The sequence below is a fragment of the Acipenser ruthenus genome, chromosome 6, assembly GCF_902713425.1.
Source record: "Acipenser ruthenus chromosome 6, fAciRut3.2 maternal haplotype, whole genome shotgun sequence".
Taxonomy (NCBI): Eukaryota; Metazoa; Chordata; class Actinopteri; order Acipenseriformes; family Acipenseridae; genus Acipenser; species Acipenser ruthenus.
Genome location: NC_081194.1, coordinates 36,532,490 through 36,543,816, shown reverse-complemented (window position 1 = coordinate 36,543,816; position 11,327 = coordinate 36,532,490).

The window sequence follows — 11,327 nt, the reverse complement described above, 5'->3', positions numbered from 1 at the left end:
CTGTGGTCTCTGACAAATCCAGTCTTTTCAATGAAATCATTCATTTAGAGGAAAGGTTAGGATAGTATTGTAAGTGGTTCCTAACCTTTTTAAATGTAAGGACCACCTTGGTGTTTGGATTTTTTCCCATGGACCACTTGCCACGCAGTTTTTCACAACAGTATTTTGAAACTAATTTGTATGTGTATATGTATAAGTACATGTAGAAAGTAACAGATTTATGTAATGTACCGAATGAGATTCCTGGGCTTGAATCTTCACTACCAGGTCAGCATGGAATGTTGTTGTTTTGCGCATTGAAAGTTGCTGACAAAGTTCCTGTTTCTTTTGTTTAAAATTGTTTATTTTTTTCTCATTCTGAATGCTTTGTAGATAAATGGCATCTCAATGTCGCATTTTTAAGAGTTTGTTTGACAAAACCTCCTGACAAATAATGCACTGGGGTTTGGGTCATTTTGGTTAAATATGACTCTGTCAAGAACAGACTTTACACATTATTTCCAGAAGTAGTGTTAATAGAATTTCCTTTAGGCATATAGTCTTGTGAGATATTAAACTTGGCTGAATAAACCCATATAATAACATGGAGCTGAAATCGATCATTCACACTACGGTACAGGTCACAAGTCAAGCTACAAATATAGCCTCTTTTGTTTCACATTAACTTCTGTTACTGCAGCTAACCTCTCCAAAAACATACTGAGATAATGGTATACTGTATCCTTGGCAAGGCTGTAGCACATATAGTATATTGTTTAAAATGAAAAGTATTAAAACTGTGGTTTTAATGTTTTTTTTCTTTTTTTTTAGTTATTCATACCGAGAGGAATATTCAATGCAGTGCGCTACTTTTATGCCGAGCAAAAAATATGTGAATGCTAGATGTAGATTATTTTTTTTAAATAATGCTGGCTAAAAAAATCTGTAATTTTGACAAGACAAATGTGCCTTCAGTATTGTGTAAGTTATTTAGTTAGTATTTGTTTCACATTAGAAAGCTGTTAACGGTGGCTTTGAAGACGATGCTTGGTATTGCATCAAAGGGAGCTGTAATATATATATATATATATATATATATATATATATATATATATATATATATATATATATATATATATATATATATATATAATTTTAGCTCAAAGAGCCAGCTGCCCTCTAGTCCTGCGGGTGGAACACGGAACTGCACGTAAATATTATATTTCATAACTCATTTTTAATATTTTTATATATATATATAAAAATTTATAAACACACCCGTAATAATGGGAAAACAGGTAAGGGGGGGAACATGCAGACTACATACATATTTTATAATTATATATCACATGGTCAAACCTATTTGTTATGTTGCTTATTAATATTAGTAGTACAACTTGTGATTGTGTAGAAATTGTTTTTTGCAAGAATTACGTAACCAAATTTTGGAAGTTGTTTGTGGACCACCTGGAATTTACTCAGGGACCACAGGTTGTGTGTGTGTTGAGCATTTGCTGTCCAATAGCTGCAAATTGAGCTTTTATTATGGTGTCCTGTTACAGACTTGATTTCTCTTGTCCCCAGACCTGTATCTGATAGAAGTTGAACAGCTGTTTCTCTCACACAGTGATTTGTGTACCTTTTGGATAGATTGGCTTTTTCACCGATGGTAGCCATTAAATTGCCAAGCATGTTTTTTCAGAGCGGTTTGTAGGTATACCAAGTAGGTTGTGTGGCAGTAGTTTTAAAAAGTCGGTATACACACGGATTGATTTTAAACTCGATTCACAGTTGGTGCTGAGATGTTCCAGCAGGCATCTACCATCTGTAGAGCTGGAAGCTGACTGGCTGATGGTACTGAATAGTTTTTCTAATACCCATATCACAAGAATAATAATAGAAATGTAGGACTCCCTACTCAAGCAATTGTAGTGGGTACATCCAAGTAAGCATTAACCACTGAAGATCCAGGATGTACGCAGGTACGTCAAAAGACATAACACTAGCAGTAATTTTAATTTGAGAAAAAGATGATGATGATGATGATTGATTTTGTACCAGAGTATACATCAATAGAGCAATACACCTCACTGTTCATCTCTGCATGATTTCAATAGAGCAATACACCCCGCTGTTCATCTCTGCATGATTTCAATAGAGCAATACACCCCGCCGTTCATCTCTCCATGATTTCAATAGAGCAATACACCCCAGCGTTCATTTCTGCATGATTTCACTAGAGCAATACACCCTGCCGTTCATCTCTGCATGATATCAGGGTGTTCCTATTCCTCTGTGCGCTCACACCAAGAAGTGAGTACACACCACATAGTAATAATGTGAATGTTACTGTTTACATAGTCTTTTTTTATTCATCACTGTGGGAGGCTGTGTGGTCCAGTGGTTAAAGAAAAAGGGCTTGTAACCAGGAGGTCCCCGGTTCAAATCCCACCTCAGCCACTGACTCATTGTGTGACCCTGAGCAAGTCACCTCTTACGCCCTCTAGTCCTGCGGGTGGAACACGGAACTGCACGTAAATTTTATATTTCATAACTCATTTTTAATATTATTACAAAAGCAAAAGAGAAAAAAAGCTGACTCGATATCAAAATCGTTGTTTTCCTACCGTCAAACAGCGAAGGAATTTTTCGAATCCGTCATTTCACCGCTGAGATATCCCTTTCGCAATGTGTCTAGTACCCCCATGCATTCAAAACAAAAGCAATCGACTAGCTTGCGTTTTGCTGCTCTGGTCTTACAACCTTGATGACGGTAAAGTCTCCCTGATCACGTTGTAGGGGAGGTCACAAGCTTTCCATTCATACCTTTACTTTGTTTGTAGCCCAATCCATCACAGAGTAATCGATGTGCAAACAAACACGCCCACCTCTTGAATGAGATAAGGGGGGGGAAAAAAGCCTTTCAAAGGCAAATGCATGTGGCAATGGATAGCATGTGAGGTGCCAGAAGATAACATCCCTTTTAGAACTTAGTGTATCAATTAACATAAAGATTTACACAATGTTTATTTTTGGAGAGGTTTGGGAACCCTTGGGCTTAGCTTTGTAAAAACTCCTGTAGAATTTGATCCCTTTGTTCAAACAGTTCCAAATTTTTACCCAGTATAGTAGACATGTTGGTGAAGCATTGGAAATCTGGCTCTTTTCATATGCTACAAGTTGAAAAAATGACTATAGAACATAAAAAAATGAAAAGTGTTTGTTGTTTTTTTATGTCTTTTTCTGGATATCTCCTTCCAGTGTGGTACTGAGTAAGACTTTTATCACACCTGAGGTTTTAGTCTTGATGCCCAAGGGGTTACCTTGAATTCAAGCCCTGAACCATGCCTGTGCTGTCTATACTTTGGAAGATATTGTGATTTATTTAAGGGCACAGCCCCCCAGGCGGAAATTGTCTGTGAGGGGCTGGGGTTTTGACAGGTTAACCTCCTTGTGCTCCGTCTTTCGGGTGAGACGTAGTTGTAAGTGACTCTGCAGCTGATGCATAATTCACACACCCTGGTCTCTGTAAGTCACCTTGGATAAAGGCGTCTGCCAAATAAACAAATAATATAATAATAATAATAATATAATATGCAATGTGCCCCGCCCGTGTGCATTTGTGTTTTATGTTGTATGTTGCGTGTGTTAATGTTGGTGTATTGTAGTTGGTACACAGGATATAATGTGGGTAATGAGTGTTTAAAATGTATAATTGTATTTAGGCACGGGGATTGCACTTCACTTCACGTGCATTTAAAGTATTTAATGTGTGAGCACGGGGTTGCACAGAATTAGTTCACATGCTGAGATTCAAGTGAATAATTAATTAGTAATTGAATCCCGTCACAACAGTATTATTATTATTTGTTTATTTAGCAGACGCCTTTATCCAAGGCGACTTATAGAGACTAGGGGGTGCAGAGTCACTTACAATTACGTCTCACCTGAAAGACGGAGCACAAGGAGGTTAAGTGACTTGCTCAGGGTCACACAATGAGTCAGTGGCTGAGGTGGGATTTGAACCGGGGACCTCCTGGTTACAAGCCCTTTAACCACTGGACCACACAGCCTCCTATATAGATGCACAAAACACTCTCTGGGTTGTGTGTTCGGTGAGTGGAGAACGGGTGTGGAGAAGGAGAAAATAAAAGTAATATAAAGTAAATATAAGTTATTTGTACTCACCGTGTTTGTTTGTCTGTTAGTCCACCGTTTGTTTAAGTGTTAGTCCGTTTTGTTTGTCTATTTATTTTGGCTTAAAGTGCCGTGTTCTGTTTTGTTCAACCTTTTATTTATTTGTTTATTAAAACACTGAGCACTGCCGCTACTCAGTTTCATCACTACTGCCTGTCTGTGTGTAATTCTTTCTGGCCTGACGTCATCACTGCAGCTAGCCTGCCACACGTGGTTGTCAGAAGCGGGATAACAGCACCCCCAAGACTCAGGCCAGAAAGAGTACTGCAGGGAAAAAAATATATTTAAAAAAGAAAAAAAAATGGGTGGAAAAAGCAGCCGAAAGCAGCAACAGCAGAGCAAAGGGGAAAAGGAGGAAGCAGGGCTGCCACACCACCATGCACTGCTCCGTCCATGTGGATCTTCAGGCATTGTCCCGAAAGATGGGATAGGGGGAAGACACGGAGGAGTGGTTCCGCCGGAAGGCTAGGAAGCCAGTACCCAACCAGCTGCCATCACAGTTGTGCCCCCTCTGTGAGGGTAAGCATTATTTTGCCTCCTGTCCCTTCCACAGTTATGAGGAGGAACTAGCACCTGAGTGGGCGGAGCCCGTGCATCCAGCGCCCAGACGGGGGGACCGCGAGCGTCCAGCGCCCAGACGGGGGGACAGCGAGCATCAAGCGCCCGAGAGACAGCTGTTCCCATCTCCACCAGCAGAGGGAAAATGCCTACTTTCCCCATCTCCACCAGCAGAGGGAAAATGCCTGCTGTCCCCGTCTCCACCAGCAGAGGGAAAATGCCTGCTGTCCCCATCTCCACCAGCAGAGGGAAAATGTCTGCTGTCCCCTTCTCCACCAGCAGAGGAAAAATGCCTGCTGTCCCCAACTCCACCAGCAGAGGAAAAGTGCCTGCTGGTTGTGCCTTCAGACCCGCATCAGTCCCCTGCAAGTGAGGAAGACCCGCACCAGTCCCCTGCAAGTGAGGGAGACCCACACCAGTCCCCTGCAAGTGAGGGAGACCCACACCAGTCCCCTGCAAGTGAGGGAGACCCGCACCAGCCCCCTGCAAGAAAGGGTGAGCCGCAACAGTCCCCTTCAAGTGAGGCAGAGCGCACCAGTCCCCTGCAACAGGGGGAGACTACACGCTGCTCCCACCTCCGTCGCCAGGAGACTACACGCTGCTCCCACCTCCGACGCCAGGAGACTACACGCTGCTCCCACCTCCACCGCATCCGCCACTAGGAGCAGAGCAGCAGGAGCTGCCTCTGCCTCCACCAGCAGGAACAGAGCAGCAGGAGCTGCCTCTGCTTCCACTACCTTCACCGGCAGGAGCAGAGCAGCAGGAGTTGCCTCTGCCTCCACCACCTCCACCAGGAGCAGAACAGCAAGAGCTGCCTCTGCTCCCATCACCTCCACTGGCAGGAGCAGAGCAGCAGGAGCTGACTCTGCCTCCTCCACCAGCAGAGGGTGAATACCTGCTGGTTCCGCCTCCACCGCCGTGGGAGGACTGCTTGCCCCTCCCACCTCCACCAGCAGAGGGTGAATACCTGCTGGTTCCGCCTCCACCATCATGGGAGGACTGCTTGCCCCTCCCACCTCCACCAGAAGAGGGTGAATACCTGCTGGTTCCGCCTTCATCGCTGTGGGAAGATTGCTTGCTTTGCTGCCGGAAGTACTGTGGCCGGAGCCCCACAAAAGGGAGCTGCCGGCTACGAAGAAGGGGGGAGGTCAGGAGACCACCCTCCAAGCAGCCTTTCCGCTGCCAGGACTACCCCGGCTGGAGGAGCTATACTGGGAGCTATTAATGTCTCTGCTGACAGCATTTCCATCAGCAGCAGAAGAGTGGCAGAAGTAGAAAGGAACTAGAAGGAACTAGAAAGGAAGGGGGGAGAAAACAAAAAAACAGAAGGGAGACCACATCAAAACAAGGGCAACAACTCAGGTAAGACCACTATTAACCCTTTGCGGTCCATTGTCGGACTGGGTCCGACATTGCAATTATTCCTCACAGGTCCTTTGTCGGACTGGGTCCGACATCATTATAGCAACACAATAAACGGGTGTTTAGTCGTTTTTTCTCCAGAAAAAGACTGAGACTATCATGGACATTTGCAGAGCTTTTTTCAGATGTTATAGTAATAAAATAATGACTTGGATCGCATTATTGAGGAGTTTGGTGATAAAACGAGTGATCCGGAGATGATCGATCGGTATGTACGACTATTATTATTATTATTATTTATTTCTTACATAGCTGAACGCTATAGCAAACGAAAGGGTGGGGCGGGGCTGGAGATGCCTAGTGTGTGCTTTGTTGATATGCAGGGCCATTTAAACCCGTTTGACTGTGAAAAAAAATACTTTTAAACAGCACGTATAAAATTAACTGCGCGTGTGAAAATTAATTAGACCTGGCGTGCCTGACGCGCGATTAATAAATGGACCGCAAAGGGTTAAATGTGTTTGTCTTAATGCTAGAAGTCTCAGAAACAACATGTTAGAACTTGAAGCTACTGCACTAACAAGTAACTACGATGTGATAGATGTCACAGAAACTTGGTTGTCTGAGAGTGATGGAGGCGAATATAATATTAGTGGGTACACACTATATAGGAAAGACAGTCAGGACAGAAGAGGCGGAAGGGTAGTGCTATACATAAGAAATAGTCTTGAAGCCCAGGTGTTAAATCAGGACAAAGAAAACAATGCAGAATCAATATGGGTCAGAATAATGGACACAAATTCAAAGGTTATAATAATAGGAGCATGCTATAGGCCGCCAAATTCAGACACTGAGCAAAATAATCTGTTATACAATGACATTCGAATGGGGGATTTCAACTTCCCCCATATAAAATGGGAAAACCCGATGGGGGGCACGACGGACGAAATTGAAATGGTGGAAATGACAAATGACTACTTCCTAACACAATTTGTCAAGGCACCGACTAGAGGGGAGGCATTCCTTGATTTAGTCTTTTCAAATAACGAAGTCAGAATAACTAAAACAGAGGTCAGAGAGCAATTGGCAAACTCAGACCACAACATGGTCTTATTTGAAGTATTTTTTAAAACCCCCAAAATAATGACTAAAGCTAAGGTTTACAATTTTAGAAAAGCAAACTATGAAAGTATGAAGCAGAGACTAACTGAAGTAGATTGGAGTAAAATAGAGAAAACATCCACAGAAAAAGGATGGCTGTTTTTTAAAAATATAGTACTAGAGGCGCAAAACAATTACATCCCAAAAGTAGAACAATCTAAATCTAAAACAAAATGGCCAAAATGGTTTACTAGATCAATTAAAAAAATATTCAGTGAAAAAAGGCACTTTACAGAGCATTTAAAAGGGACCAAAAACAAAGTACACAGAAAGAGTACTTGGAACTGCAAACACAAGTCAAAAAGGAAGTTAGAAAGGCCAAGAGAGAGATATAAATCAATATTGCTAAGGGGGCTAAAATCAATTCCAAAATGTTTTTCCAATATTATAACAGCAAGAGAACATTCAAAGAGGAGCTTAAATGTCTAAGAGACACAAATAGCAAAATCATAGATGAAGAAAAAAAATAGCAAATATATTAAATGATTACTTTTCACAGGTTTTTACAAAGGAGGACACGGACAACATGCCCCAACATGTCAAGAGACTGATGCATAATCTTGGTTAGCGGTTTGTAAATAATTTCTTTCATTTCTTTGAGTACTATTGGCAGGATCTCATCCGACCCAGGGGATTTGATTATTTTAAGAGCTCCTAGTCCCTTAAACACTTCTGCCTCTGTTATGCTAAAATTATTTAAAACTGGATAGGAACAGGTCGACATGTGGGTCATGTTGTCCGTGTCCTCCTTTGTAAAAACCTGTGAAAAGTAATCATTTAATATATTTGCTATTTTTTTTTCTTCGTCTATGATTTTGCCATTTGTGTCTCTTAGACATTTAACCTCCTCTTGAATGTTCGGTTTACCTCCCCCCCCCCCCCTTCTTCATGGCCACAGTACTTCCTGCTGTATGGCAGGACTGGCAGCGACCCAAGGCAAAGCAGAGCCGGCAGCGACCCCAGGTGAAGCAGGACCCTCAGCGACCCTAGGCGAAGCAGGACAGGCAGCAACCCTAGGATAAGCAAAAGACATAGCAACCCCAAGCGAAGCGGGACCTTCAGCAACACCAGGAGATGCGGAGCAGCAGGCAGCCCCAGGCAATGCGTAGCAGCAAGCAGCCCCAGGCGGTGCGGAGCAGCAAGCAGCCCCAGGCGGTGCGGAGCAGCAGGCAACCCCAGGCAATGCGGAGCAGCAGGCAACCCCAGGCGATGCGGAGCAGCAGGCAACCCCAGGCGATGCGGAGCAGCAGGCAACCCCAGGTGATCTGGACGTGGCATCCCTGAGTGGTGCAAGGCAGGCATCCCCAGGTGATGACGAACTGGCATCCCTGGACGATGGCAAACAGGCATCCCCAGGCGATGCACGACAGGGCAGCAGCGGTCCCTCGAAAGGCGACGGCGGCAGCGGACTCTCTGGAGGCGAAGGTGGCAGCGGAACCTCAGGAGGCGACGGCGGCAGCGGAACCTCAGGAGGCGACGGCGGCAGCGGACCCTCGGGAGGCGACTGCAGGAGGGGAGCCAGGACCAGCAGTGGTACTGGTGTTGGCCCTCTTCTCAGCTGCTGCGACCCGGCAGCACGCAGTCCTCCCATGGCGGTGGAGGCGGAACCAGCAGGTATTCTCCCTCTGCTGGCGGAGGTGGGAGCGACACGCAGTCCTCCCAGGGCAGTGGAGGTGGCACCAGCAGGTATTCTCCCTCTGCTGGTGGGGGTGGGAGCAACAAGCAGTCCTCCCAGGGTGGTGGAGGCGGAACCAGCAGGTATTCTCCCTCTGCTGGTGGAGGTGGGGGTGGCACGCAGTCCTCCCATGACGGTGGAGGCGGAACCAGCAGTTATTCTCCCTCTGCCGACGGAGGTGGGTACCTGGGCTGTGGACATTCAGGCTCCTTCCACTCAGGCGCAGGACGTTCGGGCTCCTCCCACTCAGGCGCAGGACGTTCAGGTTCCTCCCACTAGGCGCAGGACGTTCGGGCTCCTCCCACTCCAGGTCCTTGTCTTGGAAGACCTCCAGGCAGTGGTGCTCCTCATGCCCGTACTGCATGCAGTTGGTGCACCACTCCTCTTTCTCCCTGACCATGACCATAGGCAGAATTTAGTAACATGACCATAGCAGAATTTAGTGTGCCTTCCTTCCTCTTTGCCTCCTTCTCCTCACCTCTGTCTGGGTCTCTTCTTCCTGCCATATGGGGAAGGTGCTAGGGGATACGTGCCATGGCTTCCCGCAGTTAAAGCACCACTCCTCCCCCCACAGGCAGATAAGGCAGATTTGCTGCGGCTGTTGCTGCTGCAGCAGCTGCTGTCTCCTTCCCATCCTCCTTCTTCCTCACTCCACGAGTAATAATAAAAAAAATTAAAAAAAAAAAAAAAAGAAAACAGAAAACGAAAACAAAACTGCAGTACCCATGCTGGCCTGAGTCGGAGGCTGTGGTTGATCCCACGAGGACACCAAGTGTGACAGGATGGACGTGTGGTGACGTCAGGCCAGAAGCAGGAACAGAAAAACTGACACCAGTACTGCAGTGAAAAGATGCTGCACACCGTTTATTTCAATGATACAAAAAATAAAATAAATATTTTAACAAAAATAAACTATGCTCGCAGGGCAAAACAAAAGGTTAAACAAAACAGACACAAACACAAAACCACTAAACAATACAGGTCAGGCTGGGCAGTAACCTTCACTGATCCTGTATGTCTTTCTATTTTAGTTTCTCTCTCGCTCGCTCTTCGCTCTCGTTCCTCCTCTGAACACACCCCCCTGAGGGTAGAGAGCTGCACGTTTATATACAGGTGACCATCTCCCGATTAGCAACAAATTAATCACTTAATTAACTCGGGAGATGGCCACCTTCTACACAAGGTTTTTAATTATTCCTGGCAGAGGACACGTACTCAACCTTGCCTCCGCCAGAACACATTTTAAATAAAAACAAAACAATAACAAAACACGCGGCACTTCGCTGTCATATATAAATACAATAATAAATCATAAAACACAAATCCAAAATAACACAGGGGCGGAGAGGAAGACCCCTTTCTAAAAATAAATAAACTAATAACTGTACAGGGCTCCTCGCCCTGTTACAATCAGCAACAGATATTTATCATTTAAGTTCGACATTATAATCCGCGGTTGCCACATCGCTTTCCCTATGGGGCGATGATTTAATGTTCCGCAGCTGTGCCCCCTTTCTAGATAGCTGACTTCCACCTAAACCTGGGAATGAATTGTCAGGTCATCCAGTCCAGGGCACTGGGAGATTTATAAACAAGAATCATTCTGTCTCTGTCACAGAAACATATCAAAAAGATTACAAAATTGTCTTTTTATCATTTGAAAAATATTGCAAAACTTAAACCTCTAGAGCCCTATTCATAAAAGTACTTGCCGACTGTCGTAATAAAACGAATTTTGTTTAAAACTAACGAAAGTCGTCCATATTGGTATTCATAAAATGATCTGAGCAAACAAAGCACTTTATGAATGGGTATACAGCTGTTCAAGAACGAAAATCTGTCTCTTTTTGATGACATCATCAGCATTATTAATGTTCCCTGGGTGGCGTTGGTAGCTGTTGCAAAAAATAAAACGGAATCCACCGACAGTAGCCTACTACCGAAACCCGAGTCTGCAGCTGCCAGTCAAGGTCAGTTTGCAAAACCTGATTCCGATGCCCCTATAACATCTGACAAAAATTCAGGACATGTGCAAACTCAGACCACAACATGGTCTCATTTCAAGTGATTTAAAAAAACCCAAAAGTAATGACTAAAGCTAAGGTTTACAATTTTAGAAAAGCAAACTATGAAGGTATGAAACAGAGACTAACTGAAGTAGATTGGAGTAAAATAGCGAAAACATCCACAGAAAAAGGGTGGCTGTTTTTTAAAAATGTAGTACTAGAGGCGCAAAACAATTACAACCCAAAAGTAGACAAATCTAAGTCTAAAACAAAATGGCCAAAATGGTTTAATAGATCAATTAAAAAAAATATTCAGTGAAAAAAGACACTTTACAGAGAGTTTAAAAGGGACCAAAAACAAAGTACACAAGTTAAAAAGGAAGTTAGAA